This window comes from Polistes fuscatus, unplaced genomic scaffold (assembly GCF_010416935.1).
Source record: "Polistes fuscatus isolate 324 unplaced genomic scaffold, CU_Pfus_HIC Scaffold29, whole genome shotgun sequence".
NCBI classification, from domain to species: domain Eukaryota; kingdom Metazoa; phylum Arthropoda; class Insecta; order Hymenoptera; family Vespidae; genus Polistes; species Polistes fuscatus.
Window position 1 is genome coordinate 547,692 of NW_025113106.1, and position 15,569 is coordinate 563,260.

The 15,569-nt window shown below is 29.3% G+C and overlaps 2 long non-coding RNA genes across 2 annotated transcripts; both read right to left on the bottom strand.

Moving 5' to 3' along the window:
- Window positions 1-8,357: 8,357 nt before the first annotated feature.
- Window positions 8,358-9,533, bottom strand: LOC122519068. Its single transcript, XR_006304237.1, has 2 exons — window positions 8,792-9,533; window positions 8,358-8,577 (listed from the first exon to the last, which is right to left on the bottom strand). It is a non-coding gene; the product is annotated as an uncharacterized LOC122519068 (long non-coding RNA).
- Window positions 9,534-11,646: 2,113 nt separating this feature from the next.
- LOC122519070 lies at window positions 11,647-12,656 on the bottom strand. The gene is made up of 2 exons (XR_006304239.1): window positions 12,397-12,656; window positions 11,647-12,166 (listed from the first exon to the last, which is right to left on the bottom strand). It is a non-coding gene; the product is annotated as an uncharacterized LOC122519070 (long non-coding RNA).
- Window positions 12,657-15,569: the final 2,913 nt, after the last annotated feature.

The window sequence follows — 15,569 nt, forward strand, 5'->3', positions numbered from 1 at the left end:
AAGAGCTTTAGAATGAACATGTTATAACATTTAAGAATTTGTTGGTTTTCGAGTAATTAAAGATTTGTGTACAAAGTACTTCTTCTTTTTTAGACACCCTATGTATTTTAAATACTTTTGCTTAAAATCATGTTATTCAGCATTAAAAGAGCTTTAAAATTGCTATTTAAAACATTTAAAAATAAGTAATTCATTGAGAATTTATAGTTTTATGTTTACAGATTCTTGCTTTTTTTTTTAAAAAACCTGTAAGTTTTAAATTATGAGTTTTAACCCCTTCCCCTACGATCGAATTTCCAACTGTGCAGGCCTAAAGCAACACCAGTCGGTCGCGCGCGCCACATACAAGCTTGGCTCAGCGCTCGAAACTGTACTAATCTTAAAATTCTATGATTTGTATATACACGTGTGCGGTACAATTAACTTTGCAAGATGTTTGATAAATAATTACGGTTAGTTGGTTATTAAACAAAAAAGACTTAATGTTGCAAATTGACTAATCCATTATTAATAACTTTTTTATTTTAATACAAAAATTTAGTAATCTTTAATAGTATAATATATCTCAAAACATGTTGGTAGTGTAATGCAATTTTACACTTTTTGCATTTCCACGTTGTCCAAACGTACAATTTCACTACCATTGTCACTACTACTGGTAGCAATGTCATCAATATACTCAATACTAATTTTTCTTTTGGAAGACATCATAATGGGTGATTTTATAATACTTCTTACATAAGATGTAACGTCAAATGCGAATGAGAAGAAACTGAATGTCGCGTCTCTGGAATTTCTCTGTGACCTATTATATTCATGTAGGATTGGAAAAAATGTAAGCAAGAAACATGAAGATATGAATATTCGAAAACGATCGTTGCTAAATAGATACGTAGTTCGATAAGTAAAGTTATTTTTCGGTTCAATAGAGATATAAGAAATATCGTCCTTTATTACACAGTAACAGAGTATAAGGGTGAAGAGGGAAAAGAATCAAGGTAGAGAGTAAGAATATCAGAGTAAAAAAGTGTAAAACTTGAGTTACAAAAAATATTCCTACATTCATATTTGGAACGGTCGCCCAAACAATATTCTGATATATTGCTGTTTTCGCCCGGTAGACTTACGACGCCTCTAAGGCGTCTTATTCATTTTGGTCCCAAAACCTTGCGACGCCTCTGAGGCGTCTTCTTCGTTTTTGGTCCGATAAAATTGTGACGCCTCTGAGACGTCTTTGTAAGCTAAAGGGTTAAATCAGGTTTTAGAGCATTAAAAAAGCTTTAAAATTACCATGTTATAACATAAAAATTGGTTATTTTTGAGTTATTAACGTTTTGTGTCCAAACTACTTCTTTTTTATTAGACCCATATGTATTTTAAATACTTTTGCTGAATATCATGTTATTAGGCATTAAAAGAGCTTAAAAATGGATATTTTAAAACATTTTAAAAAGGTTAGTCTTTGAGAAATTAAAGTATGTGTACAGCTTTTTTTTTTTTTAGAAAGCCAATGTATAGTAAATACTTATGCTTAGCATAAAATTTTAGTGCATTTTAAGAGCTTTAAAATGACAATATTACACATTTTAAAATTTTCTTGTTTTCGAGTAATTGAAGTTTTGTGTACAAATTTTTTTTTTTTTTAAAACAAACTCTATATTTTTAAATACCAAAGTTTTAATCAGGTTTTAGACCATTAAAAGAGTTTTAAGATGACCATTTTATAACATTTAAAATTTGTTAGTTTTCCAGTAATTGAAGATTTTGTGTACAGATTCCTTTTTTTTTAAAAAAACCCTATATATATTAAATACTTAAGTTTTAAATGAGGTTTTAAGGCAAAAAAAAGCTATAAATGACCATGTTATAACATTTTAAAATTTGTTTGTTTTCGAGCTATTAAAGTTTTTGTGTACAAATTTCTTCTTCTCTTTTTTAGACACCCTTTGTATTTTAAAAACTATTGCTTATCACCATGTTGTAGGCATTAAAAGAGCTTTAAAATGGCTATTTAAGAACATTTTAACACAAGTCAGTCTTTGTGAAACTATAGCTTATGTGTACAGCATTTTTCTTTATTTTTAAAAAACCTATGGTTTTAAATATTTAGTTTTAGATCAGGTTGTAGAGTATTAAAAAAGCTTTAAAATGACCGTGTTATAACATTTTAGAATATGTTAGTTTTTGAGTTATTAACGTTTTTGTGTACACAGTACTTCTTTTTTTTTAGACACTATGTATTATACTTTTGCTTAACATCATGCTGTTAGGCTTTAAAAGAGCTTTAAAATAACTATCTTAAAACATTTTCATATAAGTATGTCTTTGAGAAATATAGTTTATGTGTACAGCTTCTTTCTTTTCTTTTAGAAAACCTATAAGTTTTAAAAATTTAAGTTCTAAATCATGTTTAAGAGCATTTAAAAAGCTTTAAAATGTTTTGACATTTTAGAAATTTTAGTTTTCGAGTAATTAACGTTTTTGAGTACAGAGTACTTCTTTATTAATAAACATCCTATGTATTTTAAAATCTTTTGCATAAAATCATGTTGTTGGGCATTGAAAAAGCTTTAAATGGCTTTTTAAAACATTAAAAATAAGTAAGTTTTTGAGATATTAAAGTTTATGTGCACAGCTTCTTATTCCTTTTTTCGAAACGTTTTAAGTTTTCGACACTTAAGTTGGTCATATGATTGTAGAGCATATCAAGAGCTTTAAAATGTCTATGTTATAACATTTTTAAATTTTTTATTTTGGAGTTATTAAAGTTTTGTGTACAAAGTACCTCTTCTTTTTTAGACGCCCTATGTATTTTAAATACTTTTGCTTAACATCATGTTGTTGGGCATTAAAAGAGCTTTAAAATTGCTTTGTAAAACATTTTAAAATAAGTAAGTCCTTGAGAAATTAAAGTTTATGTGTACAGCTTCTTTTTTCCTTTTTTGGAAACCTTTTAAGTTTTCAGCACGTAATTTTTGCATAAGATTGTAGAGCATTCAAGAGCTTTATAATGACTTTGTTATAACATTTAAGAATTTAGTATAGTTAGATTTTTGCAATAGTTTTCGTTTATTATTATTATTTTGTTTATTAGTATATAGAGTTTAGTATAGTTTTCGAGTTATTACCGTTTTATGTAGAAATTAATTCTTTTTATTTAGACACCTTATGTATTTTAATTACTTTTGCTTAACATAATGTTGTTGGGCATTAAAAGAACTTTAAAACGGATATTTTAAAACATTTTAAAATAAGTAAGTCTTTGAGAAATTATACTTTATGTGTACAGTTTCTTTCTTTTTTTTTTAAAAACCAGTAAGTTTTAAATATTTGACTTTCAAATCATGTTTTAGAGCATTAAAAAAGCTTTAAAATGACCATGTTATAACATTTAGAAATGTTTAGTTTTAGAGTTGTTAATGTTTTTGTGTACAAAGTAATTCTTTTTTATTAGACACCCTATGTATTTTAAATACTTTTGCTTAACATCATGTTGTTGGGCATTAAAAAAGCTTTAAAATGGCTATTTTAAAACATTTTAAAATAAGTTAGTCTTTGAGAAATATAGTTTATGTGTACAGATTCTTTCTTGTTTTTTTAGTAAACCTATATTTTTAAATATTTCAGTTTTTAATCCAGCTGTAGAGCATTTTAGGAGCTTTAAAATGACCATGTTATAACATTTTAAAATTCTCGTGTTTTCGAGGTATTGAAGTTTTGTGTACAGATTCCTTCATTTTTTTAAAAAACCCTATATTTTAAATACCTAAGCTTTTAATTAGAATGTAGAGCAATAAAAGAGCTTTAAAATGACAAGGTTACAACATTTTTAAATTTGTTAGATTTCGAGTTATTACCTATTTTGTGTACAAAGTAATTTTTCTTTTTAGAAACCCTATGTATTTTAAATACTTTTGCTTAACAAAATGTTTTTGGGCATAAAAACATTAAAATGGCTATTTTAAAAATTTAAAAATAAGTTAGTCTTTGTGAAATTATTGTTTATGTTTACAGATTCTTTCTTTATTTTTACAAAATCTATAAGTTTTAAATATTTAAGTTTTAAATCAGGTTGTAGAGCATTAAAAGAGCTTTAGAATGATCGTGTTATAAAATTTTAGAATTTTTTAGTTTTCGAGTTATTAAAATTTTTGTGTACAAAGTTATACTTTTTTATTATACACTCTATGTATTTTAAATACTTTTGCTTAACATAATGTTTTTAGCCATTAAAAGGGCTTTAAAATGGCTATTTTTTAAAGACTTTAAATAAGTTGATCTTTGTGAAACTATAGTTTATGTGTACAGCTTCTTTCTTTATTTTTAAAAAATCTATAAGTTTTAAATATTTAAGTTTTAATCAGGTTGTAGAGCATTAAAATGCTTTAAAATGACCGTGGTATAAAACTTTAGAATTTGTTAGTTTTCAAGTAATTAACGTTTTGTGTACAAAGTAATTCTTTTTTATTAGACACCCTATGTTTATAAATACCTTTGCTTAATATCATGTTGTTAAGCATTAAAAGAGCTTTAAAATGACTCTTTTTAAAAAATTTTATAATAAGTAAGTCTTTAAAAATTATAGTTTATGTGTAAGGCTTCTTTCTTTTGTTTTAGAAAACATATAAGTTTTAAATATTTAAGTTTAATATCAAGTTGTTGAGCATTTTAAGTGATTTAAAATGACAATATAACCTCATTTAAAATTTTCGTGTTTTCGAGTTATTTAGTTTTGTGTAAAGATTCCTTCTTTTTTTTAACAAATCTTATATATTTTAAATAATTATGTTTTAAATCTGGTTGTAGAGCATTAAAAGAGCTTTAAAATGACCGTGTTATAACATTTTAGAAATTTTTAGTTTTCAAATAATTAACGTTTTTGAGTACAAGTACTTCTTTATTAATAAACATCCTATGTATTTTAAATCTTTTGCATAAAATCATGTTGTTGGGCATTGAAAAAGCTTTAAAATGGCTTTTTTAAACAATTAAAATAAGTAAGTTTTTGAGATATTAAAGTTTATGTGCACAGCTTCTTATTCCTTTTTTCGAAACGTTTTAAGTTTTCGACACTTAAGTTGGTCATATGATTGTAGAGCATATCAAGAGCTTTAAAATGTCTATGTTATAACATTTTTAAATTTTTTATTTTGTAGTTATTAAAGTTTTTGTGTACAAAGTACCTCTTCTTTTTTAGACGCCCTATGTATTTTAAATACTTTTGCTTAACATCATGTTGTTGGGCATGAAAGAGCTTTAAAATTGCTTTTGTAAAACATTTAAAATAAGTAAGTCCTTGAGAAATTAAAGTTTATGTGTACAGCTTCTTTTTTCCTTTTTGGAAACCTTTAAGTTTTCAGCACGTAATTTTGCATAAGATTGTAGAGCATTTCAAGAGCTTTATAATGACTTTGTTATAACATTTAAGAATTTAGTATAGTTCGATTTTTGCAAAGTTTTCGTTTATTATTTATTATTTTGTTTATATTTAGTATATATAGAGTTTAGTATAGTTTTCGAGTTATTACCGTTTTTATGTAGAAATTAATTCTTTTTATTTAGACACCTTATGTATTTTAATTACTTTTGCTTAACATAATGTTGTTGGGCATTAAAAGAACTTTAAAACAGATATTTTAAAACATTTTAAAATAAGTAAGTCTTTGAGAAATTATACTTTATGTGTACAGCTTCTTTCTTTTTTTTAAAAAAACCTATAAGTTTTAAATATTTGAGTTTCAAATCATGTTTTAGAGCATTAAAAAGCTTTAAAATGACCATGTTATAACATTTTAGAAATGTTTAGTTTTAGAGTTGTTAATGTTTTTGTGTACAAAGTAATTCTTTATTATTAGACACCCTACGTATTTTAAATACTTTTGCTTAACATCATGTTGTTGGACATTAAAAAAGCTTTAAAATGGCTATTTTAAAACATTTTAAAATAAGTAAGTCTTTGAGAATAATAGTTTATGTGTACAGATTCTTTCTTGTTTTTAGTAAACCTATAATTTTTAAATATTTCAGTTTTTAATCAAGCTGTAGAGCATTTAAAGAGCTTTAAAATGACCATGTTATAACATTTTAAAATTTTCGTGTTTTCGAGTTATTGAAGTTTTGTGTACAGATTCCTTCATTTTTTTAAAAAACCCTATATATTTTAAATACCTAAGTTTTTAATTAGAATGTAAGCAATAAAAGAGCTTTAAAATGACAAGGTTATAACATTTTTAAATTTGTTAGTTTTCGAGTTATTACCTATTTTGTGTACAAAGTAATTTTTCTTTTTAGAAACCCTATGTATTTTAAATACTTTTGCTTAACATAATGTTGTTGGGCATTAAAAAAACATTAAAATGGCTATTTTAAAAAATTTAAAATAAGTTAGTCTTTGTGAAATTATTGTTTATGTGTACAGATTCTTTCTTTATTTTTAAAAAATCTATAAGTTTTAAATATTTAAGTTTTAAATCAGGTTGTAGAGCATTAAAAGAGCTTTAAAATGACCGTGTTATAACATTTTAGAATTTTTTAGTTTTCGAGTTATTAAAGTTTTTGTGTACAAAGTTCTTCTTTTTTATTAGACACTCTATGTATTTTAAATACTTTTGCTTAACATAATGTTGTTAGGCATTAAAAGAGCTTTAAAATGGCTATTTTTTAAAGATTTTAAAATAAGTTGGTCTTTGTGAAACTATAGTTTATGTGTACAGCTTCTTTCTTTATTTTTAAAAAATCTATAAGTTTTAAATATTTAAGTTTTAAATCAGGTTGTAGAGCATTAAAATGCTTTAAAATGACCGTGTTATAAAATTTTAGAATTTGTTAGTTTTCGAGTTATTAACGTTTTTTGTACAAAGTACTTCTTTTTTATTAGACACCCTATGTATTTTAAATACTTTTGCTTAACATCATGTTGTTAAGCATTAAAAGAGCTTTAAAATGACTCTTTTTAAAAATTTTATAATAAGTAAGTCTTTAAAAATTATGTTTATGTGTAAGGCTTCTTTCTTTTGTTTTAGAAAACATATAAGTTTTAAATATTTAAGTTTAATATCAAGTTGTTGAGCATTTTAAGTGATTTAAAATGACAATATTAACTCATTTTAAAATTTTCGTGTTTTCGAGTTATTTAAGTTTTTGTGTACAGATTCCTTCTTTTTTTAACAAATCTTATATATTTAAATAATTAGGTTTTAAATCAGGTTGTAGAGCATTAAAAGAGCTTTAAAATGACCGTGTTATAACATTTTAGAATTTGTTAGTTTTCAAATAATTAACGTTTTTGAGTATAAAGTACTTCTTTTTATTAGATACCTTATGTATTTTAAATACTTTTGCTTAAAATCATGTTGTTGAGCATTAAAATAGCTTTAAAATGGCTTTTGTAAAACATTTTAAAGTAAGTAAGTCTTTGAGAAATTATAGTTTATGTGTACAGCTTTTTTCTTCTTTTTTAGAAACGTTTTAAGTTTTCGACACTTAATTGGTCATATGATTGTAGAGCATATCAAGAGCTTTAAAATGACTATGTTATAACATTTTTGTATTTGCCAAAATTCCTCCAACACGGAGTCCTCCGGCGATTGGATTAAGCTCAATTATGAGGAGGGTGAAAAGGTGAATTAGAATTAAATTAAAACACGTGGTTGAGCCAATAAGTGCAATGCTTTATTGGCTCGTCAGGGAAAAAGCCTTGCGGCAAAAAACCCTGTTGTTATCAGTATAATGGACGACGATGGATAACGGACATAGTCCGTGATCACTTCTCGTCACGATTACCCGGTGGTAATCAAGTTGAAAGAAATAGAAATTATATCTCTCACCGTTAATTGCCGCCTCTACGTCTCTCTATCGTATTTATAATATCTGTAAGATACATTCGCTTAACAGATAAACTCCTTGTCTTTCTATGCTCCTCTCGCTCCTTGCCTCCGATTAACTTGTCTCCAAGTGTCCTCGTAGGCGTCCAACGGTGGACTCGAGCGTGTCTTTCGTATTGTGCCCTCGTAGGCGTCCAGCGGTTGAATAGAATGCGTGTCTTTCGTATTGTGCCCTGCAGGGTGCCCTCACTCGACGGTCGAGTGGTGGGGGTTATAGATGCTAGTTACTAGTAACTCTCTATCGATTTAGTGGGCGCATAGTAATCTCGTATTTTAGTTACAATCGATTTTCGGCTATGATCGATTCCGATCGTACATACTCCCCCCGTTGAGAGGGTACCGATCAATAATATTCTTATTCGAGTAAGTGTATCGTGATGTCTTACGCTAAAGTTTACAAAGTTTGGTCGTAGATTGTTTGATAGAATTGCATATCGCTGGCCAGGCGATCTAATCGTCTTGTACGTACAAGAATGATAGTTATGAATTTATCTGAGGTGTCGAGTTTGCAGTTAACATATACAACAGAGTACATTTAAAATTATTGAATAAAATATAAACAATCGCTGCGCTTGATTGTTTTCTCGTATGGTTTTTACGGTTTCGATTCGAGTCTCCTTATCGGTTGTAGAGTGTGCATCCAGGAAATTCCCGCTGTCGTCTCACTTTAAGTATCATTGGAAATGGTTTGCCACTAAAAAATATGTTGGAGTTAGTGTTATGGAATCGTTGAGGTTGTAAGTTTAATATTGTTTTGATTTCAATCGTTCGTGTAATTAATTCTTCATAAGTGAACAAAGTTGTTATGCGACTTATTTGGGATGGTGTTTGATAGATGAATGATAGTTCCCGCAGCCATCCTAGCTGGGATGAAAGCGGAGGATTGATATGTCGAATATTTCTCCTACCTGTTATGAAGTTGTGTATTTTCGTTTGCATTTAACAGAGTTGATTAAGTCTACAAATCTTTTTATTGATAACTTATTTCGTTGAAATTAATATCGTTATCATATCGTATAAATGGTGGTCCGAATATCGGTGTGGGTATTTTAAATGATGAAATTGGTCATTGAGGTTGCGAAATGGTAAAGATGTTAGACATTTCTTCTGGAAAGTTAATTTCGCGTTTCTTAATCGGTCCCCAACTGAAATCAAATCTAATTCATTGATAACCGCTCCCCCCGAATCGGTTAATCTTTCCCTTTCGGCGCAAATTTATTCGTCTTGGACTAATTTTTAATACACGTCCTATTTTTTCCGCGGTCAAGTCTTCTCTCCGATACGAATGCGTCTTAACCCTTTGAGTGCTATAATCAAATGTATATTTTCGGCAATTATTTCTATTGTGTTGTCTGTAGAAGACGGCAAAGAAGGAATGATACACCATCTGAACGTAAAAATATGACATCGGATTATATGTTGATAATTGTTTGAGATTTATCGTATGCAAATGAGATATTGGGTTGACTATTATTTTCTTCAATATCAATGTGTTAAATGTTAATTTCGTAAAAATATGTACTGAAGCCTTTCCATGATTCTATAATCCTTTTTATGATTCGTTTAAATTTCTGGTTGTGAATATCCAAATATATTATAATTATCAAATTACAGTGATTTCAAATTCTAGCAGGTGAATAAACAATATATATTGAAATAAAAAATGTTTCATTCAATGCCGAATAGATAATGAAATATCAACTAGATGGTCTTCTATATTATAATGTGTTATTCATCGTAGACGAGATCTATACTGTTCGAGAAAGTATTCTGTACTCAAAGGGTCAATCCATCCTCTGCACCGTGTTATAGTTTTCAAAGTCGCGTATAGTTAAAAACTGCAGAAACATGTTCTCTGGTTCGATCTCGCGATTTCCGACAAAATATGATGTTTCGTAACTCTTTCGCGAAGATATATCGGCGTGATTGAATAGGTTAGATGTTCGTGATAAAGTTATTTATGTGCAAATCTCTAATTAGAATTTCGGCTTTGAACGTGTGATTGGCGCTTTCGTCTTTCGCGAACTGTTTTAAGTTCCGGATGATGTAAAAGATACTGATGCTGCACCGGATGTGATCGAGTTGAGTTCAATGTATGTATCCGTCCGTTATGAGATCGTAATAAATGCTCTACCAATGTATCCTGTATGATGTGCTCGACTAGTAATATACTATTAAGAAAGATTCCGTTTATATCTATTGTCTCAAAGTTCTATCACCTCTTTTAAATGCAGTACGTCGCGATTATAAGTAGTGGATTCGGTGTATTTAGCGTGACGACGCGGACTATAGGAGTTAGTTATGTGGATTCGAGGTTTGTTGGGATGTCGACGCGAGTGTTTCCTGTTTTGAAGATGTGGGGTCACACGTCGAAGGTATGTTCTCATTATCGGTTCGGTGTAAGGATGTGTGATGTGGTTGATGACATATTCGACAATTCGATGATATGCATGCACCTCGATGCTTTCGCAAACAGTTTTGACATATTTTATAATTTCGAATTACCTCCCATTTGTTGGTTATCGTCATGTCGTTATATTTAGGACAGCGGTACAACGGGTGTTCGACTCGTTCGCAAAGGATGCAGGTGTGCGATGTACTAATGGGGACCGAATGCGTAAGATAAGTGTCCTGCCGTTTTCGCGATTGTAATGTGTTCGTTTGGATATGTTTACGTTTTTCGCGGGGTTCGTCCTTAATATCCGTCGTTAGCTTCTCTGAAGCACTATATCGGTGGTCTATTTCCTTTAAAAATTTATAAAGTTCCTTACGAGTAGGGTAATCGTCCGAATTAAGTTGTCGATCCCATTCTTCCCGAACGCGACGAGGTAAAAGGCGCTCGATAACGCGCACTGTTAGAGCATGAGGCTCGTTAAACGAATCAATCATGTTGAGATATGCCTCCGTATCTCTTATGAGTTTTGAATCCCTCTTGCCGAATCATCCTCGGAGTGTGTTAAATCCAGAATCGCGTCGAGAAGTCTTGCTAGCAGTACGCGTTTTCTATCGTATTTTTCTAATAATGCTTCCCACGCGAGTTTGTAATTCGACCCGTCCCCTGAATATAGTGTAATCACTTCGAGTGCACGGCCCTGCAATGCATCTCGAAGATAGGCGTGTTTTTCTAGATCGGATATGTCGACCGCGCGTCTATCAGAGTTAAAAAACCTTTCTTAAATTCTAACCATTTTTCTAATCTTCCATCAAATTTAGGTATCTCAATTCGTTTTAATTTAATCGGTCGTTCGGTCGTACTGTCTGATTTGAAATTATGCTGCATCGTTCGGGATGTTAGCCGCGGATGTTCTCCTTTTCTTAATTGTAGATCCGATTGAATGATATCGGTTAAAAAGATCTTCTAAATCGTCAAATTCCTCGTCCTCTTCGGGGCCTAAATCTATACACTCTCGATGCGATCGTTCGTATTCGTTTATTTGTTCAGTAAGACGTTCATAGCGATCTACTAATTCGTCCGTATCTGAATTCTCTTTCCTGACTAAGTTTTCTAAATAAGTTAATCGGCCCTTCAAAATCTTTCGTTCCCGTCTAAGACGTTTTACCGATTCCATTTTGTCTCGACGTTAATTATCTTACTTTTCGAAGATGGATTAATATAAATTATGTTGAGTGCGAAGATTTTAATATATAAATTTTTTGTTATGATGCGTCGGGTTTCCGATACGCGGTTACGGTCCTGAGCTGTGAGTTGGTAAAGGGGGGTGGTAAGTTTACCGAACGTAGGGTCTACTGACGTCACGATTTCTTTGTCGCCTAATCTTATGTTTGAACAAGTGTACCGTTGCTGAGCGATGTAACCGTCGAAACTATTCTCGCCCTTTGTCCGTGAACAAAGCGATTTTCAAATTCTATTAATATACGTTACTTCGGTTAAAATTTGAAGTGGATTCGAATGAGTTGTTTCCGATTTTAATATACCAATTTAGTAAGAAAGATGAGAGAAAATAATAAAATTTATATTAGAAATTACGAACTTCTACGGGGTTCGAAGACGTAATTTCCTATAGAATATTTTATAATATTTAAAGTGGATACGCATAAACGTATGCACAAATGATGCAATCTACTTATCTCCTTTTCGAATCCTTTGTGATGACTAGCTCGACGTGGCAGCGTGTATGTTCAGGAACTAGATTTTCTCAGTGGCGATTTCGTATACGCAGCTTCACTCAAACCAGGAATCAGAAATTCACACCTCACAGGAGGCACCAAAATGTATTTGCCAAAATTCCTCCAACACGGAGTCCTCCGGCGATTGGATTAAGCTCAATTATGAGGAGGGTGAAAAGGTGAATTAGAATTAAATTAAAACACGTGGTTGAGCCAATAAGTGCAATGCTTTATTGGCTCGTCAGGGAAAAAGCCTTGCGGCAAAAAACCCTGTTGTTATCAGTACAATGGACGACGATGGATAACGGACATAGTCCGTGATCACTTCTCGTCACGATTACCCGGTGGTAATCAAGTTGAAAGAAATAGAAATTATATCTCTCACCGTTAATTGCCGCCTCTACGTCTCTCTATCGTATTTATAATATCTGTAAGATACATTCGCTTAACAGATAAACTCCTTGTCTTTCTATGCTCCTCTCGCTCCTTGCCTCCGATTAACTTGTCTCCAAGTGTCCTCGTAGGCGTCCAACGGTGGACTCGAGCGTGTCTTTCGTATTGTGCCCTCGTAGGCGTCCAGCGGTTGAATAGAATGCGTGTCTTCGTATTGTGCCCTGCAGGGTGCCCTCACTCGACGGTCGAGTGGTGGGGGTTATAGATGCTAGTTACTAGTAACTCTCTATCGATTTAGTGGGCGCATAGTAATCTCGTATTTTAGTTACAATCGATTTTCGGCTATGATCGATTCCGATCGTACAATTTTTAAATTTTTTATTTTGGAGTTATTAAAGTTTTTGTGTACAAAGTACCTCTCCTTTTTTAGACACCCTATGTTTTTTAAATACTTTTGCTTTACATCATGTTATTGGGCATTAAAATAGCTTTAAAATGGCTATTTTAAGACATTTTAAAATAAGTCAGTCTTTCTGAAACTATAGTATATATGTACAGATTCTTTCTTTTTTTTAAAAAATCTATAAGTTTTGAATATATAAGTTTTAAATCAGGTTGTAGAGCATTAAAAGAGCTTTAAAATGGCTATTTTAAGACATTTTTATAAGTAAGTCTTTGAGAAATTAAAGTTTATGTGTACAACTACTTTTTTCCTTTTTTAAAAACCCTATAAGTTTTTGATACTTAAATTTAGCATACGGTTGTAGAACATTTCAAGAGCTTTAAAATGACTATGTTATAACATTTTAGAATTTATTAGTTTTCGAGTTATTACCGTTTTTGTGTAGAAATTTATTCTGTTTTTTAGACACTCTATGTATTTTAAATACTTTTGCTTAACATAATGTTTTTGGGCATTAAAAGAACTTTAAAAAGGATATTTTAAAACATTTTAAAATAAGTAAGTCTTTGAGAAATTTTACTTTATGTGTACAGTTTCTTTCTTTTTTTTTTAAAAAACCAATAAGTTTTAAATATTTGACTTTTAAATCATGTTTTAGAGCAAAAAAAAGCTTTAAAATGACCATGTTATATTTTAGAAATGTTTAGTTTTAGAGTTGTTAATTTTTGTGTACAAAGTAATTCTTTTTTATTAGACACCATACGTATTTTAAATACTTTTGCTTAACATCATGTTGTTGGACATTAAAAAAGCTTTAAAATTACTATCTTAAAAATTTAAAAATAAGTTAGTTTTTGTGAAACTATAGTTTTTAGGTACAGATTCTTTCTTTATTTTTAAAAAATCTTTATTTATTACATGTTAAAGTTTTAAATCATGTTGTACAGCATTAAAAGAGCTTTAATATGACCGTAGCATACCATTTTAAAATTTGTTAGTTTTCGAGTTATTAACGTTTTTGTGTACCAAGTACTTCTTTTTTATTAGACACCCTATGTATATTAAATACTTTTGCTTAACATCATGTTGTTTAGCATTAAAAGAGCTTTGAAATGACAATGTTATAACATTTAGGTATTTGTTTGTTTTCGAGTTATTGACGTTTTTGTGTACAAAGTAATTCTCTTTTATTAGTCACTCTATGTATTTTAAATACTTTTGCCTAACATCATGTTATTAGGCATTAAAAGAGCTAAAAATGACTATTTAAAACATTATGAAAAAGGTAAGTTTTTAGAAATATAAGTTTATGTGTACAGCTTTCTCTTTTTTTTTAGAAAATATATATTTTAAATACTTAAGTTTTAAATTAAGTTGTAGAGCATTAATATAGCTTTAAAATGGCAATGTTATAACATTTTAAATTTTTGTTTTCGGAGTTATTAAAGTTTTTTGTACACAGTACTTTTTCTTTTTTAGACACCCTATGTGTGTTTAAATACTTTGCCTAACACATGTTATTCGACATTAAAAGAGCTTTAAAATAGCTATTTTAAAACATTTGAAAAAGGTTAGTCATAAGAAATTAAAGTTTATGTGTACATCTTTTCCTTTTTTTTTTAGAAAACCTATATAATTTAAATATTTAAGTTTTAAATCAGGTTGTAGAGTATTAAAAGAGCTTTACAATGACCGTGTTATAACATTTTTAAATTTTTTAGTTTTGGAGTTATTAAAGTTTTTTGTGTACAAAGTACCTCTTCTTTTTTAGACACCCTATGTATTTTAAATACTTTTGCTTAACATAATGTTGTTGGGCATTAAAAGAGCTTTAAAATGGCTTTTTTAAAACATTTTAAAATAAGTAAGTCTTTGAGAAATTATACTTTATGTGTACAGCATCTTTCTTTTTTTTTAGAAATCCTATAAGTTTTCGACACTTAAGTTTTGCATAAGATTGTAGAGCATTTCAAGAGCTTTAAAATGACTATGTTATAACATTTAAGAATTTGTTAGTTTTCGAGTTATTACCGTTTTTGTGTAGAAATTACTTCTTTTTTTTTAGACACCCTATGTATTTTAAATACTTTTGCTTAACATCATTTTGTTAAACATTAAAAGAGTTTTCAAATGGCTTTTTCAAAACATTTTAAAATAAGTAATTCTTTCAGAAATAATAGTTTATGTGTAAAGCTTCTTTCTTCTTTTAGAAAACCCTATAAGTTTTAAATATTTAGTTTTAAATCAGGTTAGAGAGCATAGAAAGAGCTTTAAAATGACAATGTTATAATTTTAGAAATTGTTAGTTTTCGAGTTATTAACGTTTTGAGTACAAAGTATTTCTTTTTATTAGACACCCTATGTTTTTAATACTTTTGCTTAACATAATGTTGTTGGGCATTAAAAGAACTTTAAAATGGATATTTAAAACATTTTAAAATAGTAAGTCTTTGAGAAATTATACTTCATGTGTACAGCTTCTATCTTTTTTTTAGAAAACCTATAAGTTTTAAATATTTTAGTTTCAAATCATGTTTGGAGCATTAAAATAGATTTAAAATTACATTTATTACCATTTAAGAATTTTTAGTTTTCGAGTTATTAACGTTTTTGTGTACAAAGTGACTGTTTTTATTAGGCACTCTGTGATTTAAATACTTTTTAATAACATTATGTTGTTACGCGTTAAAAGAGCTTTAACAGGCTAGTTTGAAACATTATAAAATAGAGTCTTTGTGAAACTATCGTTTATGTGTACAGAT